General features: G+C 38.9%; 1 protein-coding gene across 5 annotated transcripts in view; it reads right to left on the reverse strand.

Moving 5' to 3' along the window:
- The window catches only part of LOC143207152 (uncharacterized), a 131,153-nt gene that overhangs the window by 64,005 nt on the left and 51,537 nt on the right, over nucleotides 1-15,611 (reverse strand). For 4 of the 5 annotated variants that reach the window (XM_076420299.1, XM_076420298.1, XM_076420296.1 and 1 more), the window contains one exon: nucleotides 13,486-13,752. The exons of the other annotated variant lie outside the window; for it this stretch is intronic. The gene's annotated coding sequence lies outside the window, so the exon portion shown is untranslated. The remainder of the gene's footprint in view (nucleotides 1-13,485; nucleotides 13,753-15,611) is intronic. 5 annotated transcript variants of the gene reach the window in all.

Raw genomic sequence — 15,611 nt, forward strand, 5'->3', positions numbered from 1 at the left:
CAGGTTCTATCTGGTTGCTAATTTTGTAGAAGATTGCTCGAATTAGCTGCTATTTACTATCATTTATAAAAATTGATAACACGTAGATCAGCGACTTTACGAGCGGGCACAAAGGTACTTCGAAGGTACAAGTTGTGTTGCGGAACTTTTCAATAACACGTAGATTCGACACATTTTGCATACTTGAGATAAAATAGCGGAGGTTTTGAACATTTTTTCCATTTATTCAGAAAGTACCATTTTCCATCTGTATTTACTACTGTATTATCAGTAGATATATCTCCAGAAAATAGTAATTATTATTATGCTGCAATCTTTGTAGACGAATTTTAAGAGAGAGAGAGAGAGAGAGAGAGAGAGAGAGAAACTCGAATAAAATAAAATCTTATTTTCTGTGATAGTAGCCTTTTTAGATCTGGAATAAATAAAAATCGTACTTAACAATGTCATATTTTATAAATTACCATTTGATGAAAATTTTCATGAGCCATAATTGGATAAAGATCCCCCCGCAGTCTAAAATAAATAAATTCTTTCTTTCATTATTTTTCATGATCTCATGAATTTCAATTTTAATAAGTTGAAAATAACTCATTAATGCTTCTAAGTTCTTTTGATTTTTTCGCTATATTAAATTGCAACTACCCATTTTTCTCATAATTGCATAAAATCTGCAGTCTACTAATTAGTTTGAAGCAAACATCGGCTGATAATTAATTTCGTATTAATCGAAGCAGTAGCTTAGAGGTACAACGTTTTTATCAAGAACTACTCGGGATAAAAGAGACAAAATGTTTAACAAAGCCGGTTTAGTTGTTAACCGTGCCGGCTGATTTTTCCGAGAGTAAAGTTCCGTCATTATATTTTTGTGAATCGCTTTGAAGTTTCGAGTGGCCAAATTTGCATGAATGCGAGCCACCAAGTGATCACAATGGGATACCGAACGCATAAGTAAACCGTGCAGAATTTTTCAGAATATTATATTCTCAACAATATAGTGCAATTTTCATTGGAAATGAATTTCACGGGTTCGTAACGTTATTGAAAAGTTAAAGGCACCGTTTTCGAAGCTTAATTAATATTTGATGCGAGTTCGTATGTTTCGGAACACGAAATTGGAATCCGCGGCGCTTTCCGTTCTAGGAAATACCGTCTGATAATCTCCCGTCAAATATAAACCGTTAACACTAGATTATCGTGTAGAAGAATTATAGATCCTCTTCCTCCCTATCCCTTTCCTACATCTTCTCCCTTCATTTTCGTCCCTCCCTTCCCCGCAGTAATTATTCTTTTCAATACTAAACCTACCAATACCGGCTTCAAATTTTTTATTTCACTATCATTGAAATCATAAAAATGCATTCGTAGGTAATAGTTAAATAAATTTCCTTACTCCATATTGCAATAAAAATTGTACAAACTCCGAGTAAAATATATGTATTCTTGCCATTTTTTAAGGCAGTACATACTAGTCGCATTTATTGGTCGGTAGTGGTTTACTGTTTATTTGAAGGTTTCCAGTATAAATATTAGTAGAGGCCTTTTTTCCTGAAAATATACAGGGTGGTCCACACAACTTGCACACCTATAATAACTTCCAAAGTATGCGTTGCACGAAAAAGTTTTGTATACAGAAGTTTAATGGTCTGAAGGGATACATTGTGCAGTGTATTTATTTTTTTTACAGGTGGACGCGTAAAGGGCATATGAAGGTCAACTTCATTTTTTTAAATGGAATGTGGTATTTTGTAATACATCAATCGATGCAGCTGGACATTCGTTATAGAAAAGTACTAACCTATGTATGTCGAAAAGTTAGTATAGTTCAGGAGATATTTCAATTTAAATAACTCTAAAATACCATTACGTTAGTGTTTACTTACTTGTGCAACATCTTAGCACACGACAGTAATGGTATTTTAGAGTTATTTAAATTGAAATATCTTCTGAACTATACTAACTTTTCGACATACATAGGTTAGTACTTTTCTATAAAGAATGTCCAGCTGCATCGATTGATGTATGATAAAATACCACATTCCATTTAAAAAAATGAATGTGACCTTCATATGTCCTTAACGCGTCCACCTGTAAAAAAAATAAGTACACTACACAATGTATCCCTTCAGACCATTAAACTTCTGTATATAAAACTTTTTCGTGGAACGCATACTTTGGAAGTTATTATAGGTGTGCAAGTTGTGTGGACCACCCTGTATAACTGTACAACTTGATTGATGAATATATTTATTTCCCCCTAGGGTTATAAATTGTTTCTATTTCATCAAATTAACAAAACAACAGATTTAGAAATGGAAAAAGCAAAGCTTGAAAAATGTTATGGATTGTTTTGTATGATATTTTTATTATTCCTTGGTTCATACATTGGCTGTTTTTGAATATTTTATTACTGTCTAAATAACAGACGACTGCAGGCACCGTATGAATTTTTGACGTTATTAATTCAACTTCTTTACTTTATCCAATTATTACGAGAATATAATAAATAATTGATGTTAGTATGCGCTCAAAGCTATTAAAAGTATCGGAATATTTTAGTGGGCAATCAATATTGGAGCTGAATTTCTGGAGAATATGATATGGATGATTTCATAAACGTTAGTATGGCTTCCTGGTAAATTATTTTCCCATGCGCAAATCTGTTATTATCCCTAACAAATAAAAAAGATGGCGCATTTAAAACGGAACTGGCAAAAGTTTCTCAACGAAACAGAGTCGGCCAGTTCGGTAGATTTCCCTTTGCATTGTTCAGCAAGTAATGAATCGAAATTTCCACCGCGTTTTCGTTGGTTGCACGCGAACCGCGAACCGCTTGGAACTGCATCTTTGTTCGAAAGTTGTAACATTTTGCCCGGGGAACTCTTGCGAAGTCTTGTCTAGTTTCTGATTCACTTTCTGGTATGTTAATAACTTATAACGGGTCTCGAGCGAGGCGAGTAAGTTGCATCTCGTGCAGCCGCCGTAAAAGGATATACATACATTCCCACAGAACAGAACGCTAAATTACGAAACAATAAACGAACAATTCTCGATCGTTGACAGACCTGGTTTGACAGACTCGGTAAATGAAAAAAGAATCGAACGTTCGACAAAAAGTAACTCGTTAAAATGGTGATTGAAATTCCCGAAGTTCGGTGGATGTACTTTCAAAGTTTGTATTGTCAATACTGCCACCCTGTACAGCCCCATTGATTTACGGATGCGGCAAAAGATCTTTACGGATCCAAGCTCTTATAATGGCTTTGTGAAAGTTTGCTGCCGCTTATAAACGTGGAGAGTGAATTTACTTTATTCCCTTGTCGAAAGCATCCTCGAGCACTGATGAGGTTGAAGGAGATCTTTGTTCCTCAAGTTCCGAAGACGTTTAATTTCCTTTATGCTCCGTTTAACTGCAGCCAATGCATTCTGCTTGTCGCGCTGACGCGGTTCGTTCGTTTGTTTATATGGCAATACAATGAACGCGTTGAGAAAAATACCGTGAATCATAAAAATTAATAAGAACCCATTGTTCTTCGACTTCAGTCGCATAACTATCGAATGTTCAAATGGTAAATCATTGTTCCACCAAAAATGTTTCATTTCATCTAGATTATGCATTCTATATGAAATCCAGCTGAACGAAATATGGTGAAAGTTGAAACGATGATTTGCAAATTATACATCATATACAATATGTAGTTCATCGTAAATAAACTTCATGTCCGTACAACCAGTTTAAAGTTTCTTGAGAACAGCGAGAAGGATTAGGGCTGCGGTTGGAAAGTTCCATTTTCCGAAAGCTTACAACCGATGCATTTGTTCGTGACAATAATTAATGTCCAGGATATAAGCCGACTTATATATCGCGGCGCAATCGCGGGAATGGGTAGTTTCGTAATCCTGCTGCATTGTACATGGAAAAGAACTGCGATTGTAAAATTGCACAATTTTAGAAGACCTACATACCAATCGATATTTGCTTACCAGAATTTTCCTCATTCTTCTCCGACCATTTTAAACATATTCCACAACATTCCTCCATATTTTCCACTATTCTAAATCAAACCTTTATGCGCTTAGAATATTCTCAATTCATTAGAAACTAAAATCTTAGTTATGAACTTTATTTAAATCCTCATAGAATACTCTTCATGACCGATTTTAGTCTCTGCAGGTTATAGTAATTCACTGGAAACCATTTTAATCCTGCCATTGTCCTCGGTTGAGCGATACGTTTGAAACAACTAGAGCAGTGGATCTTTTCGCAGGTTTCTGTAAAATCTTTTTAAAATGAAAACAAAGGAGGATTAGGATACCTATTAGGTATAGCAGGATAAGATGGTTAAAAGTTCCCTTGAGCCGAATTATATGACCAATGGGTCATTCGATAGGGCATCAAGAAAAAATATACCGTGCAAAATTTCAACCCTATATCTCGATCGGAAGGGTGGTTATGGAGTAAAATCGAAAAATTAGTTTTGACCTGTTTTCCCTAGTTGATGTTTAGAAATTCTGAGAAAAATCTGACACATATCAAGCACTCAAATACATATACTGCAATTCGTTCCAGATTTTTTAATTGAAAATCCTGCTTGTAAAAAATCAAAAACCTCGACAAAATGCAGATTTTACATGAAAGTTCTAGAGTGACCACATTTATATTTTGGCAGTACCGATATATTGTTATTATTAGACTGCGGATGTTTATGCAATTATGGCTTTTGAAAATTTTCAGAAAATGCTAGGATATAAAATATGACAGATTTCAGTACGATTTTCATTTATTTCAAATCTAAAAAGGCTACTGCCACGGAAATTAAGGTTCTATTTTATTCCACTTTCTTAAAAGTTGTCTACAAATATTGAAAATTGCATAAACATCCGCGGTCTAGTTATAATTATTCTTCATGAATTTTTCAGATTTTTCCGACGTTTTTTCCGCGAAGAACAAACAATATGCTAACCTTAAGATTGTTACGTTCTATTTGATTCATCGGAAAGAAAACCCTTTATGGTCTCGAGTACTCTAGAGTCTAGATTAAATGAAAATGCTACTAATTTTACTGAATACTTCCTTGTATTCTATTCATTTGATTAAGCGAACTCATTCCTTGAAAAATAAAAATAGTTATGAAGGGACTTAAGAGGCTCGTTTGAAGTATACTTCATACTGAAACGCACGTTTTAATATTCCAAAGTGGTATCTCGTTTCTGAATTTCGCATTTCCAGCAACGTTTCCGATGGACCATTATTTATCGATGCACCGGGGAAAGAAGATCGCGAAAAATTGCAAAGACATGCACGTTCGCCGATATGTTCTCCGGTTTTTCCCTGCTTCAAGCGACGAGAGGGCGAATTTGTACGACAAACGAAAACGTCTGCCCGTTCCAGGGCGAAACCTGATCACGTGTATGTATGTATGTACATACATGTGCCGGGTACAACTGGAGACGAGTGTGCACGTGTGTGCAAGAACACTCGGAAATCTCGGACCATGGTATTGTGCTAGCCCGTGGCTGCGGTTGAAATCGGCCAGCGGCCGCGTTTTGCGGTTAGACGTATCGTGTAGTGCCTTTTCGCACCACTCTTGGTGACGACGAAACGGTTCATGTATGAGAAGGGTGGCCGAAGAAACACTTCACCATTCGATTCGTATTCTCCACAACAGCGAAACCAAAGCTTTTGTTCAACGACGCCAGCTGGAAAGGGTTGTTTACGCGCCGACAAGTGTATTCTTGCTTTATCAACTCTTGATTCTTCTATCTTTACTTTGCACGCTTCGCGGTACCTTCAAATTGCTTCCTGCTTCAACATTCTATTTGAATTTGCCTCCTTTTGCAAAGTTTGTGCCGAATATTCTGCTGATGAGTGTGTAAAAGACGATAGGGGTTGTTCAGATGTATTCTTACTTCATCAATTTTTAATCCGGTTAAACTTCACCTCCGGATACCAAAAATATTTATCGTCTTTAAATGTAATTCTGTCGATTTTGGCAAGAAAATGCCGTGAATCTAAGTTTTAATGTTAGGATTTCACCGGTTCAAAAAAGAAGTTTAACGATTTTAAGCCCAAGACCTAACCTTGATCAATCTTCTCGCGGCTCCTCTCATTTGACGATTTCTGAGTTCATACCAGTATGGCGGCGCACTTGCCTGTCAAAAACGCTTAAAATCGCTCAACTTTACACACGCATACCTTTCGAACCAGTGAATTTCTAACATTAAAACTAGGATTTTCGGCATGTTCTTGCCAAAATCTATAGGATTTTAACTTCCTCAGGTGAAGTTCAGTCTTAAATTCTTGTATCTTCATCTTATACACTTGATGTTAGCTTCATTTCATTCATGAGGATTTTATTGGAATTTGATCCTCTTTGCATGTTTTGTGGTGAATATTCTGCTAATGATTATGTAAAAGACGCTGGTGTTGTTCAGATAATGTATCCTTACTTTTTGAAACTTTTTATTTTCTTGTACTCATTTCACACACTTGCATTACGATTTTAGAGAATTTCACTGTTAATTAGTTCCTTCTGCAGGTTTTATGGCGAATGTTCAACTGACGATTGCGAATAAGATGAAAGTGATGTATACTTATTTTATGAATTCTTGATTCGTGTATTCATTGCTTAGAAGTTCATATTTGATTTTAACTCTTTCATTTTTGAGAATTTTCACGTTGATTGCTTGATTCTGCTGATTTCACGGAAAATATTCACCTGCCGAGTTGTTCAAATGATGAATTCTTCTTTGATGAATTCTTGATTCGTTTAATCATACTTCAGAAGCTAATGTTGGATTTAGATACCTTCATTTGATACCTTCATAGATTGGATAATTTTGTTAACTTATGACGAATATTCACCTGACAATTTTAAATAAGGTAAAATGTGTTATTGAGGTGATGTATTCTTATATTGTATTATAACGTCCGAAAACATTACAGGAAAAACGATCCTGAAAAATTCCATTTCACCGATTCCAGTTTTACAAAGGAAACTGTTTTCCTCCGTGAATTATGTAAAATGGGACGCACGAATAATCGTAGAAAAAGCACAGGAAAGCCTGAAGTACTTTTTTCCAGTATTGGAAACTGTTGCAATGAACATTTTAAGCTTCTTCCTCAAATAAACAATAACAGAAACATTAAAAAGTCTGTTCGGACGCGGACAAAGAACAAATTCATCATCCCGCAACGACACATATTACTTATCCAAAGCAAACACACGTAATAGAGCTCTGAAAACGCAATGTTTCGACACAAAAGGCAGTAAGCGGCGATGGGTAATGAATTGCCGGCTGAATAATTTATCAATTTCCCGCTAACTTCAGATTATACGTTTCCGCGGAGAGTTTCAAAACTGGAAACCTTGAGTTTGAGTTTGAAACTTCAACGGTGGATTCCTGGTTGATGCGTTACCTGCGGTCTCTAATTAATGGACCTATTTCACCGAATTTAGTTCAGGGACTCTACGAGTAACACAGCGCCTATATCCTCTGTTTTTCATAAACATTTGCAGTCGGTCTGGAAATTCATTTTCTCGCTTTTGCATTTGCATCCGGGGTGGGGGGATACAAAATTACAATTCCGTGAAAATTCCATTTCCATCGGGAACAGAAGATTCGAATTCGCGGAAGCTCCGGGACAAAAGGTTTGATAATTCTTAAACATGCACCACATGCAATTTAATCAACTGATTCGCCTGAATGTCCGCAAAGCTGCGCGGATCGACACATACGCATTATTAACCGTGCGTGTCGATGGCGGCGACGCACTTAGTGCTAATTGAAACTGATACAAACAAGATACGCGGTAAATAACAATGCCGTCGCATCGTTTCCGGTGCCAACAAGGTTAAACAGCTGTTGACAGAAATTACGGGTGACGATCAATGGTTCGTAATTAACTCGGATTACTTCCCTGGTTTTGCGTTTGAGTTGCAATTAAGCTGGCGCCCAAGTCAAACGCAGCTTTGAACCGGTCCATACATTTTGTTTTCCATCCGGATTCTGACTTTGCGCCGCGCGCTCTGTGGCTCGATAAATCAATATGATACATTACGAATCGGCGAAACAGACCAAACAAAAAAGAAAAATAACAGGAAGAGAGCTCGTGTTTCAAGCCGCGTTTTCCACTTCGCAACTCGAAACTTAGCGCAAAAATAACGGCTCTGGAAATTTTTGGTTTTAATCGTTTCGGAGAATATTCTTTTTTTTCATCGAGTGTCCTGTAATTCTCTCATTTCGACGTATTTCGTTGGACGTATCAATGTTTCCGCGTAGTCGTAAGAGGAAATGGATTTATCGAATGATTTCGGGGCTCGCGCGAGAAATGAATTACGCTGTCCAATGTTCTAATCGCGCGAATTTCATCCTGCGACTGTGAAAAAGAATTTATCCAGTGCAGTAGGTTTTATTGTTATTGTTATTCCACTGTTAACGTACCGTTTTATTTAATTTAATGCAATTTTCCGCTCCCTCAGGTCCATTATGACTTTTTTTTTTCATTTTGATGCTCCTGTTTCATTTTATTTACCGTCTCGGTTTCAGTTTCCTTCATTCTGCTCTCTCTCTTGTCCAATGTTTTATATTCTTTATGCGTGTTACTATGTTTTCAACGCGTTCATTAATTAATCTACGTATGCAAGGTCTGCTAGTAGCAAAATTATTGTTGATTTCTGAATATTTCGTTGTTGTAACCATACCTTGTTTACTTTGTTAAAAACATTGCCAGAAAGGATTTTGAGAAGAGACTGGAGATGCTGAAGAAAGTGGAAGAATGCTAACTTCCGGTGCACTGCAGGGGACTGTATTCCGGTAGGATCTAATAGAACTTCGAAATGAGATTTTCCTTCGAGTTTACGAGCAAAAGACACACGGACGCCGACGACTTAAAAAATTCATTAAACCTGGATACGTGGTTAGACAACAGTCGTGCATCTGTATCGTAATTACACTCTAGACTGGTACTTTAGGATTAACTGATTAACTAAAAATGATTATTAACGACTGTTATTGTTGTTTAGCACAACCATGTTTCAGGAAAAATAATTCAGGACGTCTCACGAAAAATTAATTTCAGTCATAAGAAACAATTAGTTTTGCTTCTATGAACTATTTTTACATCTTTTAGGCTTATAAACACTTTGGAAGCAATTGGTTAAATGAAATGATTATTGCCTACTCTTGCTCCTAACTTAGTCCGATCTCCCACTATTTAACCAATGCCATGCACTTCTGACGGTACGGCTGTCAGAAAAAAATTTTGGTTGCCTGAGCTTGAGCTATTACAATATATGAACAATAGATGGATATATGAACAATACAAATATATGAACGTTCTTGGTATCAAACTCTTGCAACAGTTATTACTGATGAATTAGTATTATGTAGGATTCCAATTTTGCTTGAAAATTATCATGTTGATAGGATATTGTACGAAGTGTCAACTACTACGCACTTGCCCCGAAAATGGGGCAAGTCCGTCTCTGAGAGTTAAAAATGCTTTTGAACCTTGTTTCAAATACGACGGGGCAAGAAAAGAATGATTAACAAGCCTGCTATAAAATGCTTCTTATTGCATTAAATTATATTATTTAGTTTTATAGTTATCCATTTTTAAACAAACATGTATTTTTTTGCTGAAATATGAAAGGGGATACAGTGATATTAAAACAAAGTTTAAAAATGCTTTCGAACCTTGTTGCAAGCTCTACGGGGCAAGAAAAGAATTATTATCAAGCCTGCTACAAAATGCTTCTTATTGCATTAAATACATTGTTTAGTTTTATAGTTACCCATACAGTACGCACTTACCCCACCGTGATAGTACGTACTTGCCCCGTGTAGTAATATTTATGGAGCAAGTGCATCTTAGTGTTTTTCTCAATAAATTTTAAAAAATACAATAAAAACGGTTTATTTAATGTAAACCTATATCAATATTTGTTGTACTTACCTAAAATAACAACACGGAATATATTAATAACTTGTAAACTATTGCACGTTCAGGGTAACCTCAAAGTTGTACGTGTACCTCGCACGTGACTGTTTGGCATTCGTTGATCTAAGCGAGGAAAACACCTTTATTCTTGGGCGACACATCTATGTTGAATAGTCCATACTAACTTATACTACATTAATAATACAAGCTAGAGAAATTTCGTTTATATTATAATAAAAATAACCAATTAACGGACTTGCCCCGTAGACGGACTTACCCCACTCCACCTTATCGAAAAATCACTTCAAGATTCGTACATAGGTCACTAAAGACTGCAACCTATTTTTCAACAAACTCCGAACAGTACTCCAAAAAGTGTCCCATTTCGCATGGAATGATCTATTTCAATAATTTTCTTTCAACTTTTACACTCATTTAAAAATTCTAGATTGTTCCCGATCTGGATCACAGGTTCGCAATAAAAATTCAATCTTAACTTTGCAAGAAAGAGAACTGTGGATCGGACAGCCGATCGGTCGATTGCGAAAATGTTTACGGATTTCCGGGGCGCTTTTGTTGCGCTGAAAAGTTGAATTCAAGGAAAGGTGGCCGCGATTAACGCTCGCGATCTTTATTTCCAGCGTTTCTCAATTATTCAGTTTACTTGCGCGGAATCAGAAATGAGAAACTGAGAAGTTCATCATCCCGCGCGGCAAAGAAACGTTTGAAAGCTTCGTATTTACGCGCTAAGAAGTCGGCTTTGGTCGTTTCGTTTGCAGGCTGTTGAGCGTGTAAACGGTTCGCTCGTGACTCTTTTATTGCACGAAAAATCTGGGTTAAGCTGTTACGTGCTATTACAAAATTAGAGTAAGTTCGACGAGTATGAATCGCGAGGAAGGTTCACTCTCGGTTGTCTCGCCGCGACGAACGGAACCGTTTCCGTAAAGTACCAACCAAAGGAACGGGGTTTTAAGCAAGTTTCATGTTTGGCCGATACCGGTGGGAAATATCGAGTTCTCGAGCTTTAAAAATGATTGGCCCACTTCTCGCCGGTTATTTAATAAATTCGTTACGTCAAACAAATTTTCTCGTCTCCCCCCCCTCCCCATAATTCGATTGCTACGAAGCAAAGCGACGAAGATGCTCCATTAAATACTCGTTCGTTAAACCCTTACCCGATGAAGTCAATTAACCGAGCGCCGTAAATCGAGGCAGCACTTTTCTCTTCGTTTTAGTTTCGTTCCATTCGATTTTCATAGAAAAAAGTTCCTCTCTCGAGCCGCGCAGAGATTCTGCTGCTTCGTTAACACAATTTTAGAAGTTTCAACGCGAAATAATTGTGAGAATTAAGTGGGTGACTCGAGAGCTCAAAATTCGCGAAAATTTGAGCCTCAGAATTCTGTTTAGCTTTTAAGCTCAGTTACCATCAGCGGTTCGTGTTCTTGATTCGGTTGGATAGCGATTCCAGAAATTTTATTCTTTTTCACTTTTACACTTTTTTCAAATGCTCTTTGTGTTGAAATACTCTCTGTATTATTGCGGGTTAGTGTACAGAGCCCTTTCTTGGAAAAAGTGTACAGAAAAAAATTTCTTCTATAAAAACGTACACTTTCGTTGTTTATAAAGTTCCAAGAGCCAAATTGCAAAAAGGCTCTGTACGGGCCCCGCAATAATACAGAGAATATTTCAACAAAGGACCATCAAAAAATCTTCTTTGCTAAATGCAGCTCGACCGGGTGATCGAAAAATCAAGCTGTTTCATATTCTCTGTCAGTGTCTTTCCTGCGAGAAACATATGTGCTTCGCTGTCTTCGTAGTTCACCTCGATTGGCGCTGTTAATGTTACTATTTCCGCTCCAGTGCACACTTAACGTGTATTCTTTTATAACGCGATATGGAAGGCGACCCCACAAGATGTGTTCAATGACCTACACACCATGACCTTGAAGTGACCTTGCAGGCGAAAAAATAAATTTCAATTTGAAGAAATTAATCAATTTACCACCCTTTTTACACGAGTGTTTTCAACATTGTACGAATCCTCCATACAACAAGAAACCCTAGTTATAAATCTGTACAAAATTCGTGGCTCTAATCGTCTCGAAAGACAAAATCAGAAAGCCTCCCTCAAGAATTGCATGAAACACTGTCCAGCTCGAATCGAGAGCGGCGAAGAGTCCCGCAACGCGCAGGGCACACGGTTCCGCAATTAATTCCGATAATAGCTGGTCCCGCAGTAGCATTATCATTATTATGCTCGGCGGAGAATCATGCAGCGAGTATTAACTTCCCCTGGTAATGGAGGAGAACGACATTTCGGTGTGGATCGCTCGGGGTGGCCTCGAACAACCTTTCGGCGACGTGCTGCTTTCTCTATCTCTCGCTCGTCAAAGAACGACCGGGAAACAAAATTACCAGGTGAAAGACGAGATCCCCGGGTGTCTCTGGCGCATCGGCGAAGACGACGACGATGCATCCGAGTGCATTATTAACGTCCGACGAGAGCAGCCTGGTCTCTGTCGACGTAGTCGACGACAGACGGCCGTGGCGCTCGGCTTTCAGGGTAATTAAATGGGCAATGGGATGGGAGAGGGAGACAAAGAGAGACGACAAGAGGGAGAGAGGGTCATAGTGACAAGGGGGGAGATAGAGAGAGTCATATAGAGAGGGACGGAGTGGGAAAGGGGAAGCAGAGAGCTCCCGTAAAATGTGGTTACACAGAAGGTGGCCTTCGTCAACGACGTCCTTGTACAATTTCTTTTATCAATAAGCATAGCATATTTACTGTGAGATTGCCACTTGTTAATCGTCTTTGGGGCCTCGGGCAAAGTAGAATTTCGGGGCCCCCGGGGGAAAAACGTAGAATTTAGATCTTGGACCTTGGTTTGTGTTCGTGGCCCCCTTTTGCTTTGGGGCCCCGGGCATTTGCCCAAGTTGCCCATAGAGTAACGCGCCACTGATTATTGTTCTATATGAAAGGTCTGATTTGTAACTGCAACGTTGAACAAACACAACTTTTTCATTTTCTCGTAGTCGGTTCACATCATTACCAATTCCGAGAAAGTAGATTTAGAAAAATAAAAAATATAATTGTTGAGTAGAAGTTAGATTTATCCATGGTTGCCTTAAAATCGTCAAAATCTGCCTAGCGAGGGTTGAAGAAGGAGCGGCAATCCCCTCTGCGAGAGTACAGGGTAATTAAATGGGCAATGAGTTGATGGGAGGAGATGAGAAGACAAAGAGAGACAGAAGGATAAAGCAGAGAGTCCTATAGAGCAGAAGAGAACCATACAGAGAAGAAGAGAGGAAGAGGGAGACAGAGAGGCCCGGTAAAATGTGGTAGCAGGAAGGTGGCCGTCGTCGACGTCCTTGACGTGTGTGCACACGCGTAAGCATTCGCTCCGATATAGGATCGCTAGAGTAACGCGATAGAGGACGAGTAGAGGCCGTAGGACACAGACAGGATGCGGCAGGAAGGAGACAGAAACGTTGTAAACGCTGATGGAACGCCGAGCTCATCACTCTCCCGCAAATCTGATTACCTTCGCCGGCAGTTCTGCCCGTGTCGCCCGTTCACCCTCGCCCCACGGACAGCTTGCACGGATATTGCTGCTCTCTGTGCGTGGGCGTATAGTGTCCGGAAGTGATTCTTGTCCGATCGGTTAAAATACAGGTCGCTCTCTCGATCTCTCCTAGACGGACACACCGGACTCTCTAGAACTTCGACTGCCGGCTAGGTAATATTCCACACGGTCACGCACAGGTTGGATACTCTTCTTTTCAGCGAGACAATCGTCATACTGCTTACCCTGGAACAGTTCAATGAGAATTCGACCGTTAGACTGCTGGATCCACTGGATCGGGTTGATTTGGCTTCAGGGTTGCTAGACTTTTGTGAGAAATTTCGGAGAATTTATTCTATTTTTCTTGAATATTTTGACACGTTCGTCCAGGGTTATTATTATGACTATTATTCGTGCAGGTAAAAGTAAGTTCAACTAGTCACTTCAGCACTCTTTCATCAGACAATATTAAACCAAAATGAATCATGCGAGAAACGACCAGGTTCTCCTGTCTGAACCTAGCTGAATATAAAGCACGAAAGATTCACACTTAACATGAGCCTGAATTAGGTCTCAATAATTAAAAATCGCTTTCAACATGTCACTGCTACGTTCTCTCTTCAAAGTATAGTACATTAAACGAAGACGAATCGTGCAGGAGACAAACCGGTTTTCTCCCTTGATCTCGTTAAATCAAAATCGCTCGGAAACAGAGACACATATGTCCCCGTTGATGAAGAGGGGTCCGAATGGAACCGCCTCGAATAAAAATCACTTCTATCAGGTCCACAGGAACGAGCAGGTGCGAGTGTGAACACCAGCAACCCGGTTAACCAAAGGCAGCCGTGCTAGGACAGCCTCGAAAATCGAATTCGGTGCTTCGGAGGTTTGCCTCCTCCATTGATTTCCGCCTCGTTTCGCCCTCTTCCTCTGTCCAGAAAGCAACGTGGAACAGAGGAACAGGAACCAGGGGGAAGAGTCCTCCGAAGTGACGGTCGTTAAATGAAAATTGGGTTCGTGAAAAGGTGGCGGCGGCTATGGTCTTCCTGCCAGACGATAGCCGGCCGCTATAGTCCTCCGTGCCGTTCCCGACGATTACCTTCAAGATATATGTGACCGGCGCGGCGCCCTGAAAACTTTCCTGTCCGACAGCCAGACACCATGCACTGCGCCCGGGAATACAGGCTCTGTTTAGGTTAAAAAGAGCTTCATCGACACTTGGAAATATTACGAGCCACTTTTATGACGGGACCATTCCCTCTGAACGCCATAGTCTCGCGCAGATTTAATAGTGACAGGATTCTTTCACGAATCTCGCTTTCCGTGTCATTGAACTTCGCTTCCTGCCCTCGATTTGCTTTTTTCTTTTTGTCTCTTCGGAACGTTGCTATGGAGATTTTTCTAACTCGTTTGGTTCAGCACGGTACCTTAGACTGCGGATCATTATGTGAAATAAAGATTAGGGATTTCTTCCTTTCTTCAATAAGTCTAGTACATTGAAAGTTATTGGAAGTGGGTTTTAAGAAAAGTATACTGGCACTTTTAATATAAAACTGTTCTACATTATACGGCGCAGGTGGAAGCTCTTTACTCTACGAATTCTTAGCTGCGACTGATCCCGATAGGAAAACCTTTGGAACCATGAAAGGAAACTAGGGTCCCCTCATATCTCCAGACTGTTTAGATTAGACCCACAGTCCGGCTCTTGAAACAATGTATCAAATTCAATACTTCGTAATCTCTGTTTAGAATACGCTCTGTTTAGACCGTTCCATAAATACTTCGAAATCTCTGTTTACAATTTATTGATTCATTTTTAACAACGCACAATAAGCTCATTGTGCTTGTAACTTATTGATAATCCAACAAAAGTAATATATTGATAATCTTCAATTCTTTTAATCTTCCTATGGTCTCAAACAGCAATTTATTTTTATCATAAATGCATAAAATCCATGGTCTACTAATGATTATCATCTCATTGCTTCAGGAAATGTGCATTTTTTGGTGAAGATTTTAAAATATGATCGATTTTTTAAATATTCCGGTGACAGTAATCCTTTTTACATTTTACGGAAGGATGTCCTGTATTTGATCTTATTCCA

Source organism: Lasioglossum baleicum, chromosome 3 (assembly GCF_051020765.1).
Source record: "Lasioglossum baleicum chromosome 3, iyLasBale1, whole genome shotgun sequence".
Lineage (NCBI taxonomy): Eukaryota > Metazoa > Arthropoda > Insecta > Hymenoptera > Halictidae > Lasioglossum > Lasioglossum baleicum.